The 27,486-nt window shown below is 40.9% G+C and overlaps 1 protein-coding gene across 3 annotated transcripts in view; it reads left to right on the forward strand.

The window, feature by feature from the left end:
• The window catches only part of LOC139766123 (uncharacterized), a 309,760-nt gene that overhangs the window by 15,863 nt on the left and 266,411 nt on the right, over window positions 1-27,486 (forward strand). For 2 of the 3 annotated variants that reach the window (XM_071694350.1, XM_071694367.1), the window contains exon 2: window positions 15,154-15,219. The exons of the other annotated variant lie outside the window; for it this stretch is intronic. The gene's annotated coding sequence lies outside the window, so the exon portion shown is untranslated. The remainder of the gene's footprint in view (window positions 1-15,153; window positions 15,220-27,486) is intronic. 3 annotated transcript variants of the gene reach the window in all.

The following is a 27,486-nucleotide window of genomic DNA, read 5'->3' on the forward strand; positions in this document are numbered from 1 at the left end:
CAAGAGAGGCAAGTGTTTTGGGAGCAGCTGAATGAGTGTGTTGGTGGTTTTGATGCACGAGACCGGGTTATAGTGATGGGTGATTTGAATGCAAAGGTGAGTAATGTGGCAGTTGAGGGAATAATTGGTATACATGGGGTGTTCAGTGTTGTAAATGGAAATGGTGAAGAGCTTGTAGATTTATGTGCTGAAAAAGGACTGATGATTGGGAATACCTGGTTTAAAAAGCGAGATATACATAAGTATACTTATGTAAGTAGGAGAGATGGCCAGAGAGCGTTATTGGATTACGTGTTAATTGACAGGCGTGCGAAAGAGAGACTTTTGGATGTTAATGTGCTGAGAGGTGCAACTGGAGGGATGTCTGATCATTATCTTGTGGAGGCTAAGGTGAAGATTTGTATGGGTTTTCAGAAAAGAAGAGTGAATGTTGGGGTGAAGAGGGTGGTGAGAGTGAGTGAGCTTGAGAAGGAGACCTGTGTGAGGAAGTACCAGGAGAGACTGAGTACAGAATGGAAAAAGGTGAGAACAATGGAAGTAAGGGGAGTGGGGGAGGAATGGGATGTATTTAGGGAATCAGTGATGGATTGCGCAAAGGATGCTTGTGGCATGAGAAGAGTGGGAGGTGGGTTGATTAGAAAGGGTAGTGAGTGGTGGGATGAAGAAGTAAGAGTGTTAGTGAAAGAGAAGAGAGAGGCATTTGGACGATTTTTGCAGGGAAAAAATGCAATTGAGTGGGAGATGTATAAAAGAAAGAGACAGGAGGTCAAGAGAAAGGTGCAAGAGGTGAAAAAGAGGGCAAATGAGAGTTGGGGTGAGAGAGTATCATTAAATTTTAGGGAGAATAAAAAGATGTTCTGGAAGGAGGTAAATAAAGTGCGTAAGACAAGGGAGCAAATGGGAACTTCAGTGAAGGGCGCAAATGGGGAGGTGATAACAAGTAGTGGTGATGTGAGAAGGAGATGGAGTGAGTATTTTGAAGGTTTGTTGAAGGTGTTTGACGATAGAGTGGCAGATATAGGGTGTTTTGGTCGAGGTGGTGTGCAAAGTGAGAGGGTTAGGGAAAATGATTTGGTAAACAGAGAAGAGGTAGTGAAAGCTTTGCGGAAGATGAAAGCCGGCAAGGCAGCAGGTTTGGATGGTATTGCAGTGGAATTTATTAAAAAAGGGGGTGACTGTATTGTTGACTGGTTGGTAAGGTTATTTAATGTATGTATGACTCATGGTGAGGTGCCTGAGGATTGGCGGAATGCGTGCATAGTGCCATTGTACAAAGGCAAAGGGGATAAGAGTGAGTGCTCAAATTACAGAGGTATAAGTTTGTTGAGTATTCCTGGTAAATTATATGGGAGGGTATTGATTGAGAGGGTGAAGGCATGTACAGAGCATCAGATTGGGGAAGAGCAGTGTGGTTTCAGAAGTGGTAGAGGATGTGTGGATCAGGTGTTTGCTTTGAAGAATGTATGTGAGAAATACTTAGAAAAGCAAATGGATTTGTATGTAGCATTTATGGATCTGGAGAAGGCATATGATAGAGTTGATAGAGATGCTCTGTGGAAGGTATTAAGAATATATGGTGTGGGAGGAAAGTTGTTAGAAGCAGTGAAAAGTTTTTATCGAGGATGTAAGGCATGTGTACGTGTAGGAAGAGAGGAAAGTGATTGGTTCTCGGTAAATGTAGGTTTGCGGCAGGGGTGTGTGATGTCTCCATGGTTGTTTAATTTGTTTATGGATGGGGTTGTTAGGGAGGTAAATGCAAGAGTTTTGGGAAGAGGGGCAAGTATGAAGTCTGTTGGGGATGAGAGAGCTTGGGAAGTGAGTCAGTTGTTGTTCGCTGATGATACAGCGCTGGTGGCTGATTCATGTGAGAAACTGCAGAAGCTGGTGACTGAGTTTGGTAAAGTGTGTGAAAGAAGAAAGTTAAGAGTAAATGTGAATAAGAGCAAGGTTATCAGGTACAGTAGGGTTGAGGGTCAAGTCAATTGGGAGGTGAGTTTGAATGGAGAAAAACTGGAGGAAGTGAAGTGTTTTAGATATCTGGGAGTGGATCTGGCAGCGAATGGAACCATGGAAGCGGAAGTGGATCATAGGGTGGGGGAGGGGGCGAAAATTCTGGGGGCCTTGAAGAATGTGTGGAAGTCGAGAACATTATCTCGGAAAGCAAAAATGGGTATGTTTGAAGGAATAGTGGTTCCAACAATGTTGTATGGTTGCGAGGCGTGGGCTATGGATAGAGTTGTGCGCAGGAGGATGGATGTGCTGGAAATGAGATGTTTGAGGACAATGTGTGGTGTGAGGTGGTTTGATCGAGTGAGTAACGTGAGGGTAAGAGAGATGTGTGGAAATAAAAAGAGCGTGGTTGAGAGAGCAGAAGAGGGTGTTTTGAAGTGGTTTGGGCACATGGAGAGGATGAGTGAGGAAAGATTGACCAAGAGGATATATGTGTCGGAGGTGGAGGGAACGAGGAGAAGAGGGAGACCAAATTGGAGGTGGAAAGATGGAGTGAAAAAGATTTTGTGTGATCGGGGCCTGAACATGCAGGAGGGTGAAAGGAGGGCAAGGAATAGAGTGAATTGGAGCGATGTGGTATACCGGGGTTGACGTGCTGTCAGTGGATTGAATCAAGGCATGTGAGGCGTCTGGGGTGAACCATGGAAAGCTGTGTAGGTATGTATATTTGCGTGTGTGGACGTATGTATATACATGTGTATGGGGGGGGGGGTTGGGCCATTTCTTTCGTCTGTTTCCTTGCGCTACCTCGCAAACGCGGGAGACAGCGACAAAGTATAATAAATAATAAATAAATTTTTTATATATATATATATATATATATATATATATATATATATATATATATATATATATATATATATGTATATATATGTGTGTGTGTGTGTGTGTGTATTGGAAAGGATCACAATTTTGCGAGTGATCAAGTATATTCCTAAGAGTCCACTGGGAAAATGAAACACGGTAGGTTCCCAAGTGCACTTTCGTGTAATAATCACATCATCAGGGGAGACACAAGAGAGAAATATAACAGTCCGTTGATATACAACGAAGAGACGTAGTTAGGACGCCATTTGGTAAACATGCGATTGCAGCATATTTACCAGCGTTCCTATGCACTTTGTTTGTATTCATATACCTCCGCGTTGTACAGTTAGGTTCGGTAAAATATTATCTACTTTCTATGTGCGCCTGTTGGGAAATGACCGGTGTAGACCCCATCGCTCACCAACGTCAGACGAAGGGTTTTTTAGTACATAGTATTCGAATAGTTATTTCCTATTAGCCAGGCCCATAGCCTAGCGGTAGCATTCCCGCCTGTGACACAGTAAGAGTTCACATAATTTCATTTAACATGTAATTTTTCTATACATGTGTCGGTACGATCGCAGATGAAATGGTTGGTAGCCGGTGATTCGATGATGATGATGCACAACAGACTGGGTGTATGGCTGGAGACTGGGAGGAGTAATGGTCCGGAGCGTGGAAACATTCAGAAGTTTCAAGTCTTGTGTAGTCATCTGAGGGATGAACCATCGCAGGAGATAGAAACTATCCTCTTCTCGTGTTGTTTGTAGTTGTAGATCACGATCCACTCCCAACGATGACTCTTAATGAGGGATGAACGAACCTTGCACGCTAAATGGCAATTAGATTTCTCCAACCCATAAACTACGATAGAAAATAACGGGGGGGAAATTGGGTAGTTGTGTGAGGCTGGGTGATACCTGTAGGTGGACGTGTACGTAGAGGTGCACGCTCATTGGCTGTAACATGATGCTGGGACATGTAGTTGGAGTATCCAATCTTTGCCCGACCGTGTTCTGGTTGTTGTTCCTTCATAACTAGTGCTTCGGCGATGCGTAAGCGTGTTTTGTCTTGTTCACTGGGAAGCATCCTTGTAGATATAACAATTGACTACCATGAAAGGGTAGTGATGCGCTCCATGGTGACATGTAATGTGATGAACCCTTGTAGGTGTAAGGCAAGGCTTCTCGATAGTGTACAGGTTGTGCCTCTATTGTACGTCGTATTGATAAGGAGCTCATAGTCTCCTTGGTGACATTTGAATTGATAAACTACGTTGAATTCTTTGATTGCGTCGTGCTTTTTATAGCTGGTTGTTAATGGTGACCTTTTTTAGTGCACAACTAGCTTGAATTTGTTGTGTTGTGTTGTTTGACTGATGTTTCTGGTGATGATGTCTCGCAGTGCTTATTCATGTGTCTTGTAGGCAGGTGACATCTGGTTGCAGTAATATGTTTTGTGTGTTGCTGTGTTGCTTGGAGTTGCTGCCGCTGTATGTTTGTTTTGCATGAAGTATTTCAATTGTTTAGTCGAAGTCGGAGTTCTTTTCGCCATTGCTGGTGAAGACCTGTTTGATTCACTATATTTCTGAGTGGAATGTAAGCCAGTTAGATGTAGTCTTGTATGCTCGGTGTAACATAGTGTTTATGATTACAGTTGTGTAGCGTTGAGGACATTTCCTGGTTGGATGTAGACATCGGCCGAGGCCCATTAGTTTCTTGTGAATGGAGGTTACATAGCCGTTATTGTTACCATTCACCATGACATCTAGGGACGGCATCTTTTGCTAACATTCAGTTCAAGATTGAATTTCAGAACGGACATATCTTCCATTGCTCAAGATGTGACACTGAGCATACAAGACTGCATTTAAGTGGCGTATGTTTGGTATATATTCTAATAATGCCTGCTTACCTTTTTGCTAATCGCCCACGTATAATTATGTATGTCCCTCTTTTTAGACCAGTTATTCCCAATCACCACTCCTTTGAGAGCACACATCTCCAAAAGCCATTCACCATTTCAATTCACCTCACTCAAGACTTAGACCCTCAACTGCAATATTACCCACTTTTGCATTCAAATCATCTGTCACTAAGACACGATCTCTCGCATAAATACTACTGACACACTCTCTCAGCTCCTTCCAAATATTCTCTCTTCGTCATCTTTCTCGTGGCAAGGTGCATATGTAATGATGATTACAATGCCCTCGTAATCCACTTTCATATTTACCAACATGAGTCTTGGCTAACTTCCTTACACCCTTGCACACATTCCTACAACTTCCTCGGCAGAAGTGATACCGCTCTCGCCCTTACACTAACACTTGACTTTACCCCAAAGTCATTCCCATACCATTCTTTCCCATCACCCTTCATCTTTGTTTCATTTGGAGTAAGAACATCCAGATTCCTTTCCTCAAGCATACCACTTTTCTCTCCCTGATTCTTATCCTGGTTACATTCAGATACATTCAGACACTCCTGCCTGATCGTTCGAGGAGGATCAGCGCTTCTCGTTTGGTTCCTTCAGTTCCAACGTTTATAAAATGAAATTCAAGCAGGGGAGGATATCCAGCCTTCCTCTCCTACCCTTCTTAGTCGCCCTCTGCGGAAATATTCATGCTCCCCTATCTCCAGGGATGTATATATGATTTTATGTATATTCCATATTTACTCATTCCATTTTCTATTTCATTGCTACTTTCGCAAACATTGTTTTGATGATTAGGTCATTGCGTCTCTCTTGGATCCCATAATCACATCGTTCAACACTCCTGGTCACGTCACTAGTTTACTGTTGTAACTCAGATCAAGCTGTATGTTCGTGTTTATTCCCCGCATCTCCTGTCTGAGGAGCTCTGTTTCTCATCCTATCAGCTTTTGATGTACAAAAACATAACAGCATCTGACAAGCTCGGCTATAGTTAAGCGAGGAGATATCGAATAAGGATCACAACGTCTCGTTTCTTTTGGTAGACCACAAAAGACGACATTGAATAATGTAAAGGATGTCACACATGAAAACAATGATGAAAATTTAGATTTACTCAGAAAGGACTGTGATTGCTATCTCGAACTTCTTTGTGAGTTCTCTCTGTCCAGCCACTGCAAAGGTTTGCTTGTTCGAAATAATAGAAACGAGAACTTACAACCGCAGAAACGAGATTATACTCGCTTTGAAATGGATATGAAGGCTTGATGGCTTGGTACCTTTGGCAAAGATGTTCACAAGAATGAGGCCATAAAGATGAGTATTCATGGACTCGGCACCACGGGATCGAGTGTTTGCAGTTTCAGGACCACAAGAACAAGGATTCATGGCCATATTATTGTAAGAACACGGATTTGCGGGTTTAGAACCTTGGAAAAAAGAATTCGTTGGCTGACAACCACAAGAATGAGGATTCATTGTACTGCTAACAATAGAACAAAGAAAAGAGAATTTGTTGGTTCACACAAACATGAGAGAAAGGGAAAGAGCACTCGTTGGCTCACAACCGCAAGAACGATGGTTTATTGTAATGCAAGCATAAGAAGGATTTATTGGTTTAAAACCATGGAAACGAGACTTTGCAGGCTCAGAAATCAGTGAACGAGTGATCCTTCCATGGCTCACCCACTAGGAGAGAAATTAGAGCGTACGGTTTTCGAAGAGGAAAGTGTATTCGCAAACTGCTCATGTGCATCATTTTGAACCGTTCCAAAATATCCCTCCAATGAGAGACGAAACAAAATCCTGTCTTGAAGTGAATCATGATTAGAACGAACCAATTACGGGTTAAATCTGTTTGAAGAATTCAGTGATCCAGAAAGATAGAGGAAACCCTAAATCACTCATCTGGTTCGTGCCTTTGACGATTTTCTCGTTGATTAGTTTATTTCTGGTAGGCAGTAGCTTCAAAAGGGTGTGTAATGAGGTATAGAGTTCAAATAAGATTAAGCTTATGTTCTGAAGTTTGAATGCTCTATATTAATTAGAATCATTAAGGCTGGAGAGGTTAATTGCCCCACATTATAAGTAAGAATAGCAATTTCTCGCTGTGAAAATTTCCTTCGTTTCAGATGCTTTCAATGAAGCTTGATGAAAGATGAGGACAATACGATTCAGCCAGCCTCGCACACGACGGAAATAGATAGAAAAATGCGAAAAGTGGGGGGTTGAAGACCATGCAGTCCATGGAGAAATTCAGTATATATACATATATATATATATATATATATATATATATATATATATATATATATATATATATATATATATATATTGCTTTGTCGCTGTCTCCCGCGTTTGCGAGGTAGCGCAAGGAAACAGACGAAAGAAATGGCCCAACCCACCCCCATACACATGTATATACATACGTCCACACACGCAAATATACATACCTACACAGCTTTCCATGGTTTACCCCAGACGCTTCACATGCCCTGATTCAATCCACTGACAGCACATCAACCCCGGTATACCACATCGATCCAATTCATTCTATTCCTTGCCCTCCTTTCACCCTCCTGCATGTTCAGGCCCCGATCACACAAAATCTTTTTCACTCCATCTTTCCACCTCCAATTTGGTCTCCCACTTCTCCTCGTTCCCTCCACCTACGACACATATATCCTCTTGGTCAATCTTTCCTCACTCATTCTCTCCATGTGCCCAAACCATTTCAAAACACCCTCTTCTGCTCTCTCAACCACGCTCTTTTTATTTCCACACATCTCTCTTACCCTTACGTTACTTACTCGATCAAACCACCTCACACCACACATTGTCCTCAAACATCTCATTCCCAGCACATCCATCCTCCTGCGCACAACTCTATCCATAGCCCACGCCTCGCAAACATACAACATTGTTGGAACCACTATTCCTTCAAACATACCCATTTTTGCTTTCCGATATAATGTTCTCGACTTCCACACATTCTTCAAGGCTCCCAGAATTTTCGCCCCCTCCCCCACTTTATGATCCACTTCCGCTTCCATGGTTCCATCCGCTGCCAGATCCACTCCCAGATATCTAAAACACTTTACTTCCTCCAGTTTTTCTCCATTCAAACTTACCTCCCAATTGACTTGACCCTCAACCCTACTGTACCTAATAACCTTGCTCTTATTCACATTTACTCTTAACTTTCTTCTTTCACACACTTTACCAAACTCAGTCACCAGCTTCTGCAGTTTCTCACATGAATCAGCCACCAGCGCTGTATCATCAGCGAACAACAACTGACTCACTTCCCAAGCTCTCTCATCCACAACAGACTTCATACTTGCCCCTCTTTCCAAAACTCTTGCATTCACCTCCCTAACAACCCCATCCATAAACAAATTAAACAACCATGGAGACATCACACACCCCTGCCGCAAACCTACATTCACTGAGAACCAATCACTTTCCTCTCTTCCTACACGTACACATGCCTTACATCCTCGATAAAAAAAACTTTTCACTGCTTCTAACAACTTGCCTCCCACACCATATATTCTTAATACCTTCCACAGAGCATCTCTATCAACTCTATCATATGCCTTCTCCAGATCCATAAATGCTACATACAAATCCATTTGCTTTTCTAAGTATTTCTCACATACATTCTTCAAAGCAAACACCTGATCCACACATCCTCTACCACTCCTGAAACCACACTGCTCTTTCCCAATCTGATGCTCTGTACATGCCTTCACCCTCTCAATCAATACCCTTCCATATAATTTACCAGGAATACTCAACAAACTTATACCTCTGTGATTTGAGCACTCACTCTTATCCCCTTTGCCTTTGCACAGTGGGACTATGCACGTATTCCGCCAATCCTCAGTCACCTCACCATGAGTCATACATAGAAAGGGTAGTGAGTGGTGGGATGAAGAAGTAAGAGTATTAGTGAAAGAGAAGAGAGAGGCATTTGGACGATTTTTTGCAGGGAAAAAATGCAATTGAGTGGGAGATGTATAAAAGAAAGAGACAGGAGGTCAAGAGAAAGGTGCAAGAGGAGAAAAAGAGGGCAAATGAGAGTTGGGGTGAGAGAGTATCATTAAATTTTAGGGAGAATAAAAAGATGTTCTGGAAGGAGGTAAATAAAGTGCGTAAGACAAGGGAGCAAATGGGAACTTCAGTGAAAGGCGCAAATGGGGAGGTGATAACAAGTAGTGGTGATGTGAGAAGGAGATGGAGTGAGTATTTTGAAGGTTTGTTGAATGTGTTTGATGATAGAGTGGCAGATATAGGGTGTTTTGGTCGAGGTGGTGTGCAAAGTGAGAGGGTTAGGGAAGATGATTTGGTAAACAGAAAAGAGGTAGTAAAAGCTTTGCGGAAGATGAAAGCCGGCAAGGCAGCAGGTTTGGATGGTATTGCAGTGGAATTTATTAAAAAAGGGGGTGACTGTATTATTGACTGGTTGGTAAGGTTATTTGATGTATGTATGACTCATGGTGAGGTGCCTGAGGATTGGCGGAATGCGTGCATAGTGCCATTGTACAAAGGCAAAGGGGATAAGAGTGAGTGCTCAAATTACAGAGGTATAAGTTTGTTGAGTATTCCTGGTAAATTATATGGGAGGGTATTGATTGAGAGGGTGAAGGCATGTACAGAGCATCAGATTGGGGAAGAGCAGTGTGGTTTCAGAAGTAGTAGACGATGTGTGGATCAGGTGTTTGCTTTGAAGAATGTATGTGAGAAATACTTAGAAAAGCAAATGGATTTGTATGTAGCATTTATGGATCTGGAGAAGGCATATGATAGAGTTGATAGAGATGCTCTGTGGAAGGTATTAAGAATATATGGTGTGGGAGGCAAGTTGTTAGAAGCAGTGAAAAGTTTTTTTTATCGAGGATGTAAGGCATGTGTACGTGTAGGAAGAGAGGAAAGTGATTGGTTCTCAGTGAATGTAGGTTTGCGGCAGGGGTGTGTGATGTCTCCATGGTTGTTTAATTTGTTTATGGATGGGGTTGTTAGGGAGGTGGATGCAAGAGTTTTGGAAAGAGGGGCAAGTATGAAGTCTGTTGTGGATGAGAGAGCTTGGGAAGTGAGTCAGTTGTTGTTCGCTGATGATACAGCGCTGGTGGCTGATTCATGTGAGAAACTGCAGAAGCTGGTGACTGAGTTTGGTAAAGTGTGTGAAAGAAGAAAGTTAAGAGTAAATGTGAATAAGAGCAAGGTTATTAGGTACAGTAGGGTTGAGGGTCAAGTCAATTGGGAGGTAAGTTTGAATGGAGAAAAACTGGAGGAAGTAAAGTGTTTTAGATATCTGGGAGTGGATCTGGCAGCGGATGGAACCATAGAAGCGGAAGTGGATCATAAAGTGGGGGAGGGGGCGAAAATTCTGGGAGCCTTGAAGAAAGTGTGGAAGTCGAGAACATTATCTCGGATAGCAAAAATGGGTATGTTTGAAGGAATAGTGGTTCCAACAATGTTGTATGTTTGCGAGGTGTGGGCTATGGATAGAGTTGTGCGCAGGAGGATGGATGTGCTGGAAATGAGATGTTTGAGGACAATGTGTGGTGTGAGGTGGTTTGATCGAGTAAGTAACGTAAGGGTAAGAGAGATGTGTGGAAATAAAAAGAGCGTGGTTGAGAGAGCAGAAGAGGGTGTTTTGAAATGGTTTGGGCACATGGAGAGAATGAGTGAGGAAAGATTGACCAAGAGGATATATGTGTCGGAGGTGGAGGGAAGGAGGAGAAGTGGGAGACCTCCTCTCTTCCTACACTAACACGTGCCTTACATCCTAGATAAAAACTTTTCACTGCTTCTAACAATTTGCCTCCCACACCGTATATTCGAAATACCTCCTATATCTGCCACTCTATCATCAAACACATTCAACAAACCTTCAAAATACTCACTTCATCTCCTTCTCACATCACCACTACTTGTTATCACCTCCCCATTTGCGCCCTTCACTGAAGTTCCCATTTGATCGGGGCCTGAACATGCAGGAGGGTGAAAGGAGGGCAAGGAATAGAGTGAATTGGATCGATGTGGTATACCGGGGTTGACGTGCTGTCAGTGGATTGAATCAGGGCATGTGAAGCGTCTGGGGTAAACCATGGAAAGCTGTGTAGGTATGTATATTTGCGTGTGTGGACGTATGTATATACATGTGTATGGGGGTGGGTTGGGACATTTCTTTCGTCTGTTTCCTTGCGCTACCTCGCAAACGCGGGAGACAGCGACAAAGCAAAAAAAAAAAGAAAGAAAAGAAAAAAAAAAAAAAAAAAAAAAAAATATATATATATATATATATATATATATATATATATATATATATATATATATATATATATATATATATATATTGTTTTCTAACTTACTAAAAGGGGAAACAGAAGAAGGGGTCATGTGGGGAGTGCTCAGCCTCCTCGAAGGCTCATATTGGAGTGTCTGAGTGTGTGTGGATGTAACCAAGTAGAGAAAAAAGGATAGGTATTATGTTTCAGGAAAGGAACCTGGATGTTTTGGCTCTGAGTAAAACGAAACTCAAGGGTAAAGGGGAAGAGTGGTTTGGGTATGTCTTGGGTAAAGTCAGGGGTTGGTGAGAGGACAAGAGCAAAGGAGGGAGTAGCACTACTGCTGAAGAAGGAGTTGTGGGAGTATGTGATAGAGTGTAAGAAAGTAAACTCTAAATTGATATGGGTAGAACTGAAAGTGAATGTAGAGAGATGGGTGATAATTGGTGCCTATGCACCTGGTCATGAGAAGAAAGATCATGAGAGGCAAGTGTTTTGGGAGCAGATGAGTGATTGTCTTAGCAGCTTTGATGTAGGAAACCGTTTTATAGTGATGGGTGATTTGAATGCAAAGGTGAGTAAAGTAGCAGTTGAGGGTATAATTGGTGTACATCGTGTGTTCAGTGTTGTAAATGGAAATGGTGAAGAGCTTATAGATTTGTGCGCTGAAAAAGGATTGGTGATTGGGAATACCTGGTTTGAAAAGAGAGATATACAAAAGTATACGTTGGAAAGGATCACAATTTTGCGCGTGATCAAGATATTCCTATGAGTCCACGGGGAAAATGAAACACGATAAGTTCCCAAGTGCACTTTCGTGTAATAATCACATCATCAGGGGAGACACAAGAGAGAAATATAAGTCAGTTGATATACATCGAAGAGACGAAGGTAGGACCCCATTTGGTAAACATGCGATTGTCCAAGACGTACAATGAGCATTCATAAACTTATCATTTTATGAATTTTATCAACAGTAAAGTTATCTGATTTGTACAGACCATCACTAACATTAAGCTTATGATTCTTTGCGTATTTGAAAATAGAAGATTCAATGATATTTAAGTATACGTATGTAAGTAGGAGAGATGGCCAGAGAGCATTATTGGATTACGTGTTCATTGAGAGGCGCGTGAAAAAGAGACTTTTGGATGTTTATGTGCTGAGAGGACAAAGTGGAGGGATGTCTGATCATTATCTTGAGGAGGCGAAGGTGAAGATTTGTAGAGGCTTTCAGAAAAGAAGAATGTTGGGGTGAAGAGGCTGGTGAGAGTAAATGAGCTTGGAAAGGTGACTTGTGTGAGGAAGTATCAGAAGAGATTGAGCGCAGAATGGAAAATGGTGAGAGCAAATGATGTAAGGGGAGTTGGGGGAGGAATGAGATGTATTTAGGGAAGCAGTGATGGCTTGCGCAAAAGATGCATGCGGCATGAAAGGGTGGGAGTTAGGTAGATTAGAAAGGGAAGTGAATGGTGGGATGAAAAAGTAAGATTGTTAGCGAAAGAGAAAGTGGCGTTTGGACGATTTTTGCAGGGAAGTAGTGTATATGACTAGGGAATGTATAAAAGAAAGAGGCAGGAGGTCAAGAGAAAGGTGCAAGAAGTGAAAAAGAGGGCAAATGAGAGTTGGGGTGAGAGAGTATCATTAGATTTTAGGGAGGATAAAAAGAAGCTTTGGAAGGAGGTAATTAAAGTGCGTAAGACAAGAGAGCAATAGGAACATCGGTGAAGGGGGGAATGGGGAGGTAATAACAAGTATTGGTGAAGTGAGAAGGAGATGGAATGAGTATTTTGAAGGTTTGTTGAATGTATTTGATGATAGAGTGGTAGATATAGGGTGTTTTGGTCGAGGTGGTGTGCGAAGTGAGAGGGTCAGGGAGAATGATTTGGTAAACAGAGAAGCGGTAGTGAAAGCTTTGCGGGAAATGAAAGCCGGCAAGGAGGCGGGTTTGGAGGGTATTGCAGTAGAATTTATTAAAAAAGGGGGTGACTTTGTTGTTGACTGGCTGGTAAGGATATTCAATGTATGTATGGCTCATGGTGAAGTGCCTGAGGATTGGCGGAATGCATGCATAGTGCCACTACAAAGGCAAAGGGGATAAAGGTGAGTGTTCAAAATTCAGAGGTATAAGTTTGTTGAGTATTCCTTGGAATTTATATGGTAGGGTATTGATTGAGAGAGTAAAGGCATGTACAGAGCATCATATTGGGGAAGAGCAGTGTGGTTTCAGAGGTGTTATAGGATGTGTGGATCATGTGTTTGCTTTGAAGAAAGGAAAACAGATGGATTTATATGTAGCATTTATGGATCTGGAGCAGGCATATGATAGAGTTGGTAGAGATGCTATGTGGAAGGTATTAAGAGTATATGGTGTGGGCGGTAAGTTGCATGAAGCAGTGAAAAGTTTTTATAAGAGATGTAAGGCAGGTGTACGAGTAGGAAGAGAGGAAAGTGATTGGTTCCCAGTGAATGTCGGTTTGAGGCAGGGGTGCGTGATCTCTCCATGGTTGTTTAATTTGTTTACAGATGAGGTTGTTAGGGAGATGAATGCAAGAGTTTTGGAGGCAGGGGTAAGTCCATCGTCGGTAGTTAGAGCAACGACCCTCAATTGTAAACTTGAATAAGTGACAATCTTCCTTTTTCACGTCGAGAAAATGGACAGGTTTCTAACTTAGGTGACATGTATGTGGTACACTCTTTCCAAGAGATAAGGGAAGGAATCTATGGCAAGGAAGAATTGACTGTTATGTGAAGTGGTCATAATGAGTGTTAACAGTTGACGCCGCCGCCCACAGATGTTGAAAGGAAAGATTCCTCCTCCTTAACTTGGCAAGTAAGCGTTTTTGATGATTTTGGATCTTGGCATCATCAGCGACGAAGCAAGAAAACATATACCTTAGTGACAGAGGTGTGGGTGTTACCGGAGTCCGCTTGCTCGAGGTTACACAGCAAGTGAAAAGCCACCCTTTAGTGAGGCTGTATCGTCAAAAAACTTCTCACTCGAAAGGAGTCTACAATTCTCTGCTACTGGAAGCAGCGCTACTCTGGCCTATAGGAGCCTTTGGAGAGGTCTTGAATAACCCTAAAAAAAACTTTCATAGAAAGTGGACCTGGGGGTAACTATAAATAGATAAAACATTGGTGTGCATATGGAACTCAGCAGGATCCATGGATCCTCTCCGTTTAGGATCACTAAAGCCATACGTCCCGTTGTTGAGCAATCAACTCCTGGGAAGCACACATTAGGTGTTGTTACAGGTGACCATTCGCATGAACGGCAGCTCTAGCCACACCACAGTGCCACGTAGTGTGGGTGTATGTGGTCTTAATACCTGAAGAAGGTGCAAACTCTTGAAGGTGTTAAGGATTTTCGGTGGATTTAGCTTAACGTTGACGGCTTTAATGAACTTGACAGTTGATAGGCCGAAAGCCCAACTTTCTACTTGCTTAACAAACGAATTTCCAGGGGAACCCAGGTATACAATACGTATCCTCGCCAGTGTACCGTAACCGCTTAAGATATGCTACAAGATATACCGTTTGTTTAATGTGAATTAATTGTGAATTTCGAAAAATTCATTATGATAAAATAGCACATCAGAGCGCTTTTGGCTACACCTACCATACAGGGTATAACAGAGCCAGCTTCGTGCGCTCGAATCATTTGTAAATGGTGAGTAAGAGCTTGTGTGGGCGGTGTGGCCAGCGGCAGATCCGCTTACGGCACTGGTGTGTGTTTGTGTTCATATCCGTATCTGATTTGCGTCATTAGTTCATGTATGGATGTCACTCTGAAGTGAATTACTATTATCATTATTATCATTATCATTATTATTATTACTATTATTAGTATTATTATTATCATTATTATTATTATATCATTTTTATCATTATTATGATTATCATTATTATTATTACTATAATTATTATCATTACTATTATTATTGTTGTTGCTGTTGTTATATTATTACTAATATCATGATTAGTCGTAATAGCGGTGACAGAAGTATCATGATTATATAAGAACGCAGTCACTAACCATATGAATGCGATCATATCGCTTTATCAAGAACAATAATTAAAATAAGAAATATCCCATATACAGGTCCGCCCCCCGCCACCACACACACATCATCATCAGCAGCAGCAGAAGCCGTATCTAACGATTATGGTATGTGGACAGTAACGTATGGCAACGTTGGTCTTGTTTATCGTAGCTCAGAGAGGCAACATGATCACCTGTATGTGTAGTGTGCTGTTGGACTTAACCTGATATATCTGTGGCGTTGTCATTTGTGTGCATAACCATTGTTATGCTATGCTAGGCTTTACCCAATATAACCTAATCCCTCACCAGCAAAATCTAACTTGAAATGAAACATAGAAGTAGCGTTGAAATGTAGCACTTTTAAAGTTTATTACTGATATGTAATGATGTAATCAGTATAATTTTGTTCATCGTATTGCTAGCTCTTCGAGCCAACCTCATCAGTATGTGACGAAGGAAATGACAGAGGTTAGAGCAAAGACTTGTTATCATAAAAGACGTAACGCTGTGAGAACCACTTATGTTCGCCGATATTAGCGTATTTACTGCGTCATTCGGGGAGCAAATATTTGAATGGTGATCGTTAACCGCATTGGATATTTTTGTTAATATGTTTACTATGGACAGAAGAGAAAGAATACCTGTGTGTAGTAGAAAGCGACTAAGAAGAGCGAGAGCGGGTGTTTAATGTTCACTGGTAGATTAGAACATTTTCGGTAGATACGGAAATGCGAGGAAGCAGTTTTAACGACTTGTGTTACGTTTGAGGCAGGACGAAGCCTAAACAGTAGAGACCACCCTGAATATTGTACAGCATTATTCATGAAAGTTATACACTCTACACTTATCACGATGAAACAAAACACACCATAATCGCTTATCACAAGACTTGCTGATTTTCAAAACAGAACTGGCATTATCACTCCAGCCACGATATGGCCCCTCGACATACAAAATAAGCTTTTTTTTTTCAGAGTTCGCTCACCCTTAAGTCAGTTATCATATAGTAACAAACACTGAATAGCGTCTTATGCTCCGGACACTATGTCTCTTAAAAGCCTTATGACAGCCTGTCTTATCGTCCTCACGGACAGTCTCGAGTAGGTCTCCACCAATGGTTGACGTTCTGCCTCTAGCTCCGGTCTTGAACAAGTCCTACAGCACTCAACCAATTTAGTTTTATTTGTGTAAAGGAAACTCTTCTTTTATATCTTACGACCACAACTGCAAGCATTACAGGTGCTCATCCTCCTCGAAGGCCTCAAGCTAGGGTGCATGAATGTGTTAGGATGTAACTGAGATGAGACGGAGGGAGAGATAGGGAGTACGTTTAAGGAAAGGAACCTGAATGTTCTTGCTCTGAGAAAAACAGTGATCAAGGGTAAGGAGGAAGACTAGTTTGGAATGACTCAGGGGTAAAGTTAGGGTCTGAGTGAGGGCGAGAGCTAAGGAAGGGGTGGCACTTCTGCTTCAGTGCAAGGAAGTAAACCCCAGACTTAGGCAAAAATGAAAGTGGACTGTGAAAGGCTGGTGATCATTAGCGCTTATGCACCTAGCCAAGAAACTGATGAAGAGTAGCGAGCGCTTTAGGAGGAATTGAGTGAGGGTTTCAACAGTTTTGATGCGAAATCGTGTATTAGTGATGCTTAGTTTAAATGCAAAGTGGGTAATGTTGCAGTTGAGAGTATAATTGGGGAGCATAGGATATTCAGTGATGTTAATGAAAGTGGTGAATGGCTATCTGGCGTTGTGTGCCGAAAAAGGACTGGATATTGGAAATAACTGTTACAGAAGAGAGACATACTTAAGTACGTAAAAACAGAGTAGGATAGATGGTCAATCGGCATTATTGGAATACGTGCTAATTGATAAACATACTAAAGAAAGACTTGGATGTGAATGAGCTGAGATTGGCATCTGGTTGGATGTTTGATAATTCTCTGGTGGATGCGGTGGTGAGGTTTTGTACAGGCTTTTGGAAAAGAGGAAATTAAATGGGTAAAAATGTGGTGAAAGTGAGCGAACTTGGGAAAGAAGCCTATGTGAAGAGAAAGCAGGAAAGTTTGAGCGCAGAATGTGAGAGTATATACGTAGCGAGGGGGATGGGTGAGAAATGGAAGGTATTTACGGAGGCAGTGCTGGCATATGCAGGAGGTGGATAGGTAAGAAAGATTTGTGAATGGTGGGATGAGGAAACCAAGTTGCTAGTGAAAGAGAAAATACAGGTTTGTGGGCGTTATTTACAAAGAAGGAGTGTGTATAATTGGGAAATGAACAAGAGAAAGCGACAAGACATTAAGAGAAAGGTGCAAGAGCTGAAAAGGAGAGGAAATGAGAATTGGGATGAGTGAGTATCAGCAACCTTTAAGGAGGTTTATAGCATGAGAAAAACATGAGAACTGGTATATCGATGAAGGGGGTAAATGAGAAATTTGTAACATAGTGATGAGCTGAAGAGGGGATGAGGCAAATGTTTGGATCAGGGAGGTATGCGAAATGAGTCATGCCAAGTAGTTTGGTGAAATAAAGGCCTTGTGTACTACAGAATAATTGGCACGGCGGGTGGAGTGAATGGTACTGCGTACTACAGTTGAATTTCAATATATGCATGGACCATGATGAGGTGCCTGAGAATTGGCGGAATGCACGTATATATATATATATACATATATATATATATATATATATATATATATATATATATATATATATATATATATATATATATATATATGGAGTGAGGGAGATTTTGTGGTCGGGGCCTGGGCATGCGGGGGGGTGGGGGGAGGGCGGGGAATGGAGTGAATTGGAGCGATGTGGTGTGCCGGGGTTGACGTGCTGTCGGTGGATTGAGTCGGGGCATGTGGGGCGTCTGGGGTGGACCATGGAAAGCTGTGTAGGTATGTATATTTGCGTGTGTGGACGTATGTATGTGCATGTGTGTGTGGGGGGGGGGGGTTGGGCCATTTCTTTCGTCTGTTTCCTTGCGCTACCTCGCAAACGCGGGAGACAGCGACAAAGTATAATAAAAATAAAAAAAAAATATATATATATATATCCCTGGGGATAGGGGAGAAAGAATACTTCCCACGTATTCCCTGCGTGTCGTAGAAGGCGACTAAAAGGGGAGGGAGCGGGTGGCTGGAAATCCTCCCCTCTCGTTTTTTTTTTAATTTTCCAAAAGAGGGAACAGAGAAGGGGGCCAGGTGAGGATTTTCCCTCTAAGGTCCAGTCCTCTGTTCTTAACGCTACCTCGCAAATGCGGGAAATGGCGAATCGTATGAAAAAAAAAAAAATATATATATATATATATATATATATATATATATATATATATATATGTATATATATATATATATATATATATATATATATATATATATATATATGTATATATATATATATATATAATATATATATATATATATATATATGTATATATATATATGTATATATATATATATATATGTATATATATATATATATATATATATATATATATATATATATATATATATATATATATATATATATAGTTTTAATAGAGTGGCCTTCATTAGGGCCTCAGTTGCCCGAGCCGTCTCAGCTACAATGAAAATAATGAAAGTGTGTTGAGTGTACCTGGTACATTGTATGCAGGAGTGATTGAGACGGTTGGAACAATAAGGTTCCAGAAGTGATAAAGGATGTGTGGATCAGGTGTTTGCTTTAAAGATTGTGTGTGAGAAATACTTACAGAAACAAAAGGACTTGCATGTGGCATCTATGAGTCTGAGGAAAACATGTGATGGCGTCAACAGAAATGTTTGTGGAAGGTATTATGAATATATAATGAGGAGAGAGAGCTACTAGAAGCGGTAAGTTATTATCAATAAGGTATGGCGTGTATGCGAGCAAACAGAAAGGAGGATGCATGAATCCAGGTGAAAGTGGATCTGTGGCAAGGGTGTGTAATGTTACTATGGCTGTTTAATTTGTTTATCGAAGGAGTGGTGAGGGAAGCGAATGCAAGGGTCTCAGAGAGGGAGTAATTATGCAGTCTGTTGAGGGTATAGAGCCAGGGAGGCTGATCGGTTCTTACTTTCTGATGGCACGAGCTTGTGGCGGATTGAATTGAGAATCTCCAGAAGTTAGATTCTGAGTTTAGGAGAATGTGTGAAAGGAGAAAGTTGAGAGTAAAGGTGAATAAAAGCGGTTTAGCTGCGAAAAGAGGTAGGTTAGTTTGGATGTGAGTTTGAACGGAGAAAATCCGGTGAAAGTGAAGCATTCTAGATACCTGGCTATGGACATGGCAACGTTTGGAACAATTGGAGCTGAAGTGAGTCGTAGAGTATATGAAGGGACGAAGGTTCTGTGAGCCCTGAGTCGCCTGCTGCTTCATCTGTGCCGATTCCATCCCCAGCTGGCACGCGAGCAAAGGCTCTTCCAGCCATTTGTCAACAAGTACTCTGTTTCTAGTGGTAAACCTATGGATGGATGTCAAAGACATAGCACTGCGTTCCCCTAACCCTTTAGATATGTTCACTGCCAACAGCTTGGTTGTTTCACTGTTTTTTGCTGTTTTAGTCACGCCATGGAAGGACACACAAGTTGACTGCATGTCATGGAAGGCTGCTGCTGTATTGGTCCCGTCAAATACCAAGGTTGAATAGTCGGGGTTAAAGTGGACGCCATGCCGGAGAACTGGAGAGAGAGAGAGAGAGAGAGAGAGAGAGAGAGAGAGAGAGAGAGAGAGAGAGAGAGAGAGAGAGAGAGAGAATGTTACATTTTCCTGCTTCGTTAACGAGGCTATGCCGTCGGAGGGTGTCTCGGTTGTGCCAAAACTTTAAAACTCCATCTTTGATCCACGAAGGGTGTGGAACATCCATTGATTCAGGGGTCTACGGTGCTAAGGATAATACTGTGGTCAATTGCCTGATCAACAGGTGCCAGTGACATTACTCTTGGATGGGTAAAACATTTCTGACTTTCAAATATGCGAGAGTAGGCTTCGCACCTTGAATGTACTTGCACCAGAGATAATAAAGTGTATTCATCTCATACTCACACTCATGACACCCACACCGTCTGACTATTGGACGCAGTATCCTGAAGCTGATGCCTCCCTTCTTGACATGTAACACACACAGACAATGTTGTCGTCTCCCTACATGAAAAACTTGGCCATACTAGCTTTATTACGTATGATATCAACTTGCAGCCTAACACTACACCTATATAGACATGCCACCTTATCGCCTGCCTCACTCAGGTCGTGCTGTTTCTGATAATCTGGCACAGGATATGCTCGATGACGGGTTCACTGAGCTGGAAGTGGGCCGTTGGAGTGTTTCTTTGTTAATTGTTCCTAGTGTTGAATAAAGGAACGCTTTGCCTCACGGATAACGTACTTGCAGTGATTACGGGCAGTGATAAATGTGGATTGGGAGTCATAGGAAGATATATTTTTCCAAGCCTTATATATCTGAATGGCCTCAGTACAGGAACGGTTTAACCAAGGATTGGAAGACAAGGTCGTCTTAAAGAAAGAGGGAATAAATGGTTCCATTCTCGCGACAATAATCTCTGCTATGCGTTTGACAGAGAGGGGGCATCACCACATAAGAGACTAATTTACCCAAGGAAAGTCAGAAAAGAATTTTCGTAAGTTGTTCCAGTCAGCTTTGTTGAGGTGCCAATATTCACATTTAGGAAGGGCTACTGGAGGGGAAGGTGCCGGTAGAATATATGTCTCTATGAGAGGGTGATCAGATGAACTAAATAGGGGGCGAGATTGAGTACTTACGGCAGGATGGACTAGAAGTGAAAAAGATCCAGAATATTAAGAGAGTGGTCACAGCGGTCAGGATTAAGGGTAGAGTGGCAGATAATTTGCTGTAGATCACTGAGGATGGAGAACGTGAGGGCTTCAATCCCCAACCTTCCGTGTGGGAAGAATTCAATTACTCCGTGAGGTAAAAGTTGAAGTCTCCTTGGTAAACATATTTTTCCTATATATTCGGCATTTCTCGCGTTAGCGAGGTAACGTTAAGAACAGAGGACTGAGCTTTAGAGGGAATATTCTCACTTGGCCCCCTTCTCTGTTTCTTCTTTTCGAAAATCAAAAACGGGATGGGAGGATTTCCAGCCACCCCGCTCCCTCCCCTTTTAGCTCTTATAAGTCTTTTAGGGCAATTAGGATCCACTGGTTTTGACAAACATTAAGTTTAGCATATACAGAAAACCTACCAATGTATGCTCATGTAATCATTATTATTCATCTCAACATGACAAAGTTAAATTATCATTTCAATTTATGTTCCTTAGGGCATTATGTATTTGCAGACCAGAGTTTATTGATGATGAGTTTGAAAAGATATATTCTATTGGATATAAGTTAAAGTACCCTAGATCTTTCGTTGACAAATCTCTTAAGTTAGCAAAGAAATCATTTTATAGAGTTGAATCCAAACCTCCCATTGACACCAAGACTCTTTTAGTTCTCTCTTTTAATGATAACTTTACTTTACTTCCCATGCTGCTTAAATCCTTTAATGTAAATGTTGCCTTCAGCAACAATTATACTACAAAGAATATTTTAATTAGGAACTCACCAGAAAATTTTCCTGGATGCATCTATATAGTGCCATGTAGAAATTGTGATAAGTTTTATGTTGGGCAAACTGATAAGAATTTTTCTGTTAGACTTAAGCAACATCAATATAATATAAGAACAGGACAAGAATCAAATGCCTTGTTTAGTCACGTTAAAAACTACGATCATTGTATTGACTGGAGTAATACCATCTCAGTTATTAACTCTGACTCCAGTAACACGAGAAATATCAATGAATCTTCTATTATTAAATACACAAAGAATCATAACCTTAATATTAGTGAATGGCTATACAAAATGGATAGCTTTAGTGTTGATAAGATTAGTAAACAATTCCCCTTCTTGTCCACATAACAAGTTTATGATATGCTCGTTGTCTCTTGCACAATTACGTGTTTACCAAATGGCGTCCTAGCTACGTCTCTTCGTTGTATATCAGCAGACTTACATTTCTTTTTTGTATCTCCCCTGAAGTGATTATCACGCGAAAGTGCACTTGGGAACTTATCGAGTTTGATTTTCCCCGTGGACTCATGGGAATATACTTGATCACGCGCAAATTTGTGATCCTTTCCAATATATATATATATATATATATATATATATATATATATATATATATATATATATATATTGGAAAGGATCACAAATATATATACATATATATATATATATATATATATATATATATATATATATATATATATATATATATATATATATATATATATATATATATTCACACCACACCATGACCTACACATTCGCTGAAAATCCTTACCGACTAATCAACAACACAATCATCTCCTTACTTCAGAAATTCAAATGCAGTACCATCCACTCCAGCAGCCTTGCCACATCCATCTTACGCAGGGCTTTCTCCACGACTCTCTCACTTAGCATACTACCCCGAACCAAACACCCTACATCTGCCACCCTATCATCAAGAACATTCAACAGTCCTTCAAAATACTCACTCCAAATCCTCCTTCCTTCATCACTACCTTTTAACACTTCCCCATTGCGCTCTTTACCGATACATCCATTTGTTCTGTTTTTCGCACATTATTTACTTGCATCCAAAACATCTTGTTTTTTAAAGGTTACTGACACTCGCTCACCCCAATTCTCATTTGCCCTCTTTTTTCAACACCTGCACCTTCCCCTTGACCTCCTGCCGCTTTTTCTTTTACGTAACCCAATCATTTGCACTTTCTCCCTGTAAGTACCGGCCAAACGCCTCTCTTTTCTCTTTTAAGAGCAACCTTGCTTCTCCATCACACCATTCACAACCCTTTCTAATCTGCCTACCTCCCACCTTTTGCATGCCACATGGATTTCTTGCATATGCTAGCACTGCCACCCTGAATACCTCCCACCCTTTACCCATCCCATTTGCTTCATTTACTCTCAATTTTTGCCACTGTACACACCATCTCTGCTGGTATTTATTCACTCAAGTCTTTTCGAAGCTCGCTCACTCTCGCCATTCTCTTCTTACCTATAAAGTTTCCTCTTCTCCGAAAACCTCAATAAATCTTCATCCTCGCCTTCACAATATAATGATCAGACATCCCACTAGCTGCGCTTCTCAACACCTCTACTTCCAAAAGTCTCTCTTGTAAACGCCTGTCAATTAATTTGTAATTCAATAATGCCCGCTGACTATCTCTCCTACTCATATACGTATACTTGTGTATGGCCCTCTTTTTAAACTGGGTATTGCAGTCATCAGTCCTTTTTCAGCACACAACATCATTAGCTGTTCACCTTTTCTCTTCATAACACTAAATACTCTATTCCCCCCCCCCCCTCCCCATTATACCATCAACTGCCACATTACTCTCCTTCCTGTTCAGATCACCCATCACCATTCCCCGGTCGCTTACAACAAAACCTCTGACTCACTCCCTCAGTTGCTCCGAAAACACTTGCCTCTCATGATCTTTCTTCTCATGGCCAGTTACATAAGCCCTAATTACAATCACCCATCTCTCGTCATCCACTTTCATTCTTAACACATCAATCTAAAATTCGCTCCCTTACACTCTGTCACACACTCCCACACACTCACACACTCTTACTTCAGCAGTAGTGCTTCTTCCTTAGCTCTTGTCCTCTCGTTTCACTCAGAACCAGAATATTTAGGTTTCTTTCCTCAACCATACTACCGTTCTCTCCTCTCTTCTCACCTTGGTTACATCCGCACACATTTAAACGCCCCAGCTTGAGCCTTCGAAGAGGATCAGCACTCCTTGTTTGGCTCCATCTGTTTCCTCTTATAGGAACTGAAGTACAAGGAAAGGTGCTGATTCCAGCCCCTCGCTCCCGCCTCCTTTACTTACAAGAATGGAATACGGAGGTAGAATCCTTTCTCTCGTACCCAAGGGATATATATATATATATATATATATATATATATATATATATATATGATACATAATTACGCTTTTCCATCATTCTTTTTACGTTACATAAACAATATCAAGATCGTATGTGATTACAGTTATCAAAAGTGGTCATAATTTTTTATCTTTTTTAGCTTTTAAACCAAATTAGATACTGTAATTTTTTCATAAGACCGTGATGTATATATCGTTAACGCTCCAAAATTCAATGAACAAATGATATGGACACAGCACAGAGACTACCTTAAAATCTTCCCTTCAAAACTTAAAAACATTGATCTTGTATAATCTTTTTTTTAAGTTTTTGCCGCATTAAGTAAACCAGGAAAAGGAAAATGGCGATTAAGTGGATGTTTTCCGATGTTTATTTCCTGTGTCATACAAATCAGCAGTAGCATATGAGAAGATATCCTGTAAGTCAACAGGTAGGATGGCAATATATATTGCAAGTCAACAGGTGGTATGGTGAGACATCTTACAAGTCAACAGGTATTATGGCAAGATACCTTACAAGTCAACAGGTATTATGAAAAGATATCTTATTGGTCAACAGATATCATGACCAGATATCTTACAAGTCACAAGGTAGTATGGCAAAATGTCAAACAAGTCAAAAGGTATTATGACAAGATGTCTCGCAAGTCAGCAAGTATCATGGCAAGATATCTCACAAGTCAGCAGCAGGTGGTATGGTAAGATACCTTACAAGTTAACAGGTTATTATGGCAAGATATCTTACAGGTCAGCACATGATATGGCAAGATACCTTACAAGTCAACAGGTACTATAGCAACATGTCTTACAAATAGATCAGGTGATGTTGTTAGATACCTTACAAGTCACCAGGTATTATGACAGATACCTTACAAATCAGCAGGTGGTATTGTTAGATACCTTACAAGTCACCACGTATCATGACAAGATGTCTTAAAAGTCAGCAGGTGGTATGGTTAGATACCTTTCAAGTCAACAGGTATTATGACAAGATATCTTACAAGTCAGCAGCTGGTATGATTAGATATCTTACAAGTCAACAGGTATTATGACAAGACATCTTACAAGTCAGCAGCTGGTATAGTTAGATACCTTACAAGTCAACGAGTATTATAAGACATCTTACAAGTCAGCAGCTGGTATGGTTAGATACCTTACAATTCAACAGGTATTATGACAAGATATCTTACAAGTCAGCAGCTGGTATGGTTAGATACCTTACAAGTCAACAGGTATTATGACAAGATATCTTACAAGTCAGCAGGTGGTATGGTTAGATACCTTACAAGTCAACAGGTATTATGACAAGATATCATACAAGTCAGCAAGTGGTATGGTTAGATACTAGTCAACAGGTATCATGACGAAATATCAACAAGTCAGCAGGTGGTATGGTTAGATACCTCAAAAGTCAACAGGTATTATGACAATATATCTTACAAGTCAGAAGGTGGTACGATTAGATACCTCAAAAGTCAACAGGTATTATGACAAAATATCTTACAAGTCAGCAGGTGGTATTGTTAGATACCTTACAAGTCAACAGGTATTAAAAGATATCTTACAAGTCAGCAGGTGGTATTGTTAGATACCTCACAAGTCAACAGGTATCATAACAAGATATCTTACAAGTCAGCAACTGGTACGGCTAAATACCTTACAAGTCAACAGGTATTATGACAAGATATCTTACAAGTCAGCAGGTGGTATGGTTAGATACCTTACAAGTCAACAGGTATTATGACAAGATATCTTACAAGTCAGCAGGTGGTATGATTAGATACCTTACAAGTCAACATGTATTATGACAAGATATCTTACAAGTCAGCAGGTGGTATGACAAGATATCTACAATTCCCTTCACAAACACTGATTTTTCGACGGTTCAGAGGAACATGTAATCAAAATTTTGTGAATATAAGAAAAGCACAGAGAGCAACATGACAGGCATCCACCTTGGCCTACCAGAACAACATATGCCATTAGCTCTTTCTTTTATTCCTATGCTGCGGTACAAGATTAATGTTCATCTAGCTGATCTTTTCAAAGGTCTAAGAAACATTCATTAAGTATCAAAGGAATGAACTGCTGATAGATGTGAGAACTACACACTTTCCTGAAAGTGCGGTAGGCGAGGGTGAAGAACGGGCAGGCCAGGAGCTCGCGTACTTGAATGTGATCAACTATGTTTACAGTTTCCTCGTCCAGGTAGCTGGATTCATCCCTCCGGTGCTCTCACTGTACGATAAAGCTCTGTCTTCTATAGTGACCTAAGAGGCTGACTTCATTATCTGTGGGACATTGAGTCACAATGGCAATGATTCACATTAATAGACCTATAATCATTAATCCTTTACGTGGCAACATCTAAAGTACTCCATAGCCAACCACCTTCCCTTCTAACAGAATCAGAATGTTATCCTCAATTCACAGGAGTGAGTAAATGAAGTGAAGGGAGAGGGTGAGGATAGAGATGCAAATGATTGGGAAATATATAAGAGAAAGCGGGAAGAGGTCAAGAGGGAGGTGCAGGGGTTCAAAAAGAAGGCAAACGAAGGCTGAGGTGTGCGAGTATTTGTTAACTTTGGGGAGGATGAGATGTTTTGGAAGGAGGCAAATAATGTGCGGAAAAAACAGAACAAATAGGAACCCTTGGTGAAGGGAACAAAAAGGGAAGTTCTCACAGGTAGTGATGAAATGAGATGGAGGGAGTATTTTGAAGGACTGCTGAATGGTTTTTATGATAGAGTAGCAAATGTAGGGTGTTTTGGTTGGGGTGGTATGCGAAGTGAGAGGGTCAAGGTTAGTGGTTTGGTGCAGAGAGAATAGGTGGCGAAAAACTTATGTAAGATGAAATGTGGTAAGGCGGCCCGAGTGGTGGTATTTCAGTTGAATTTATTAGGAAAGTGGGTGACAGTGTTGTTGATTGGTTGGAAAGGATGTTCATTGTATGTATGGATTATGGTGAGGTGCCTGAGGATTGGCGAAATGCATGTATACTGCTGAGGTATAACCGCAAGGGAGATAAAGGTAAGTGTTCAAACTACAAAGGCATAAGTTTAATCAGAATTCCTGGTAAGTTGTATGGGAGGGTATTGATTGAGAGGGTGAAGGCATGCACAGGGCATCAGAATGGGGAGGAGTGGAGTGCTTTTAGAAGTGGTAGAGAATTTGTGGATCAGGCGTTTGCTTTAAAGAATGTGTGAGGAGTACTTTGAAAACAGAAGGATATGGAGAAAGTTTGATAGCATTGATCGAAATGCCTTGTAGAAGGTCTTAAGAATATAAGGTGCTGAAAGTAGAAAGTTGAAAGTAATGTGAATAAAATCAAGGCTAATTGTTTTAGCAAGGTTGAGGGACAGGTTTGTTGGGATGTGAGTTTGAATGGAGAAA

Source organism: Panulirus ornatus, chromosome 4, assembly GCF_036320965.1.
Source record: "Panulirus ornatus isolate Po-2019 chromosome 4, ASM3632096v1, whole genome shotgun sequence".
Taxonomy (NCBI): domain Eukaryota; kingdom Metazoa; phylum Arthropoda; class Malacostraca; order Decapoda; family Palinuridae; genus Panulirus; species Panulirus ornatus.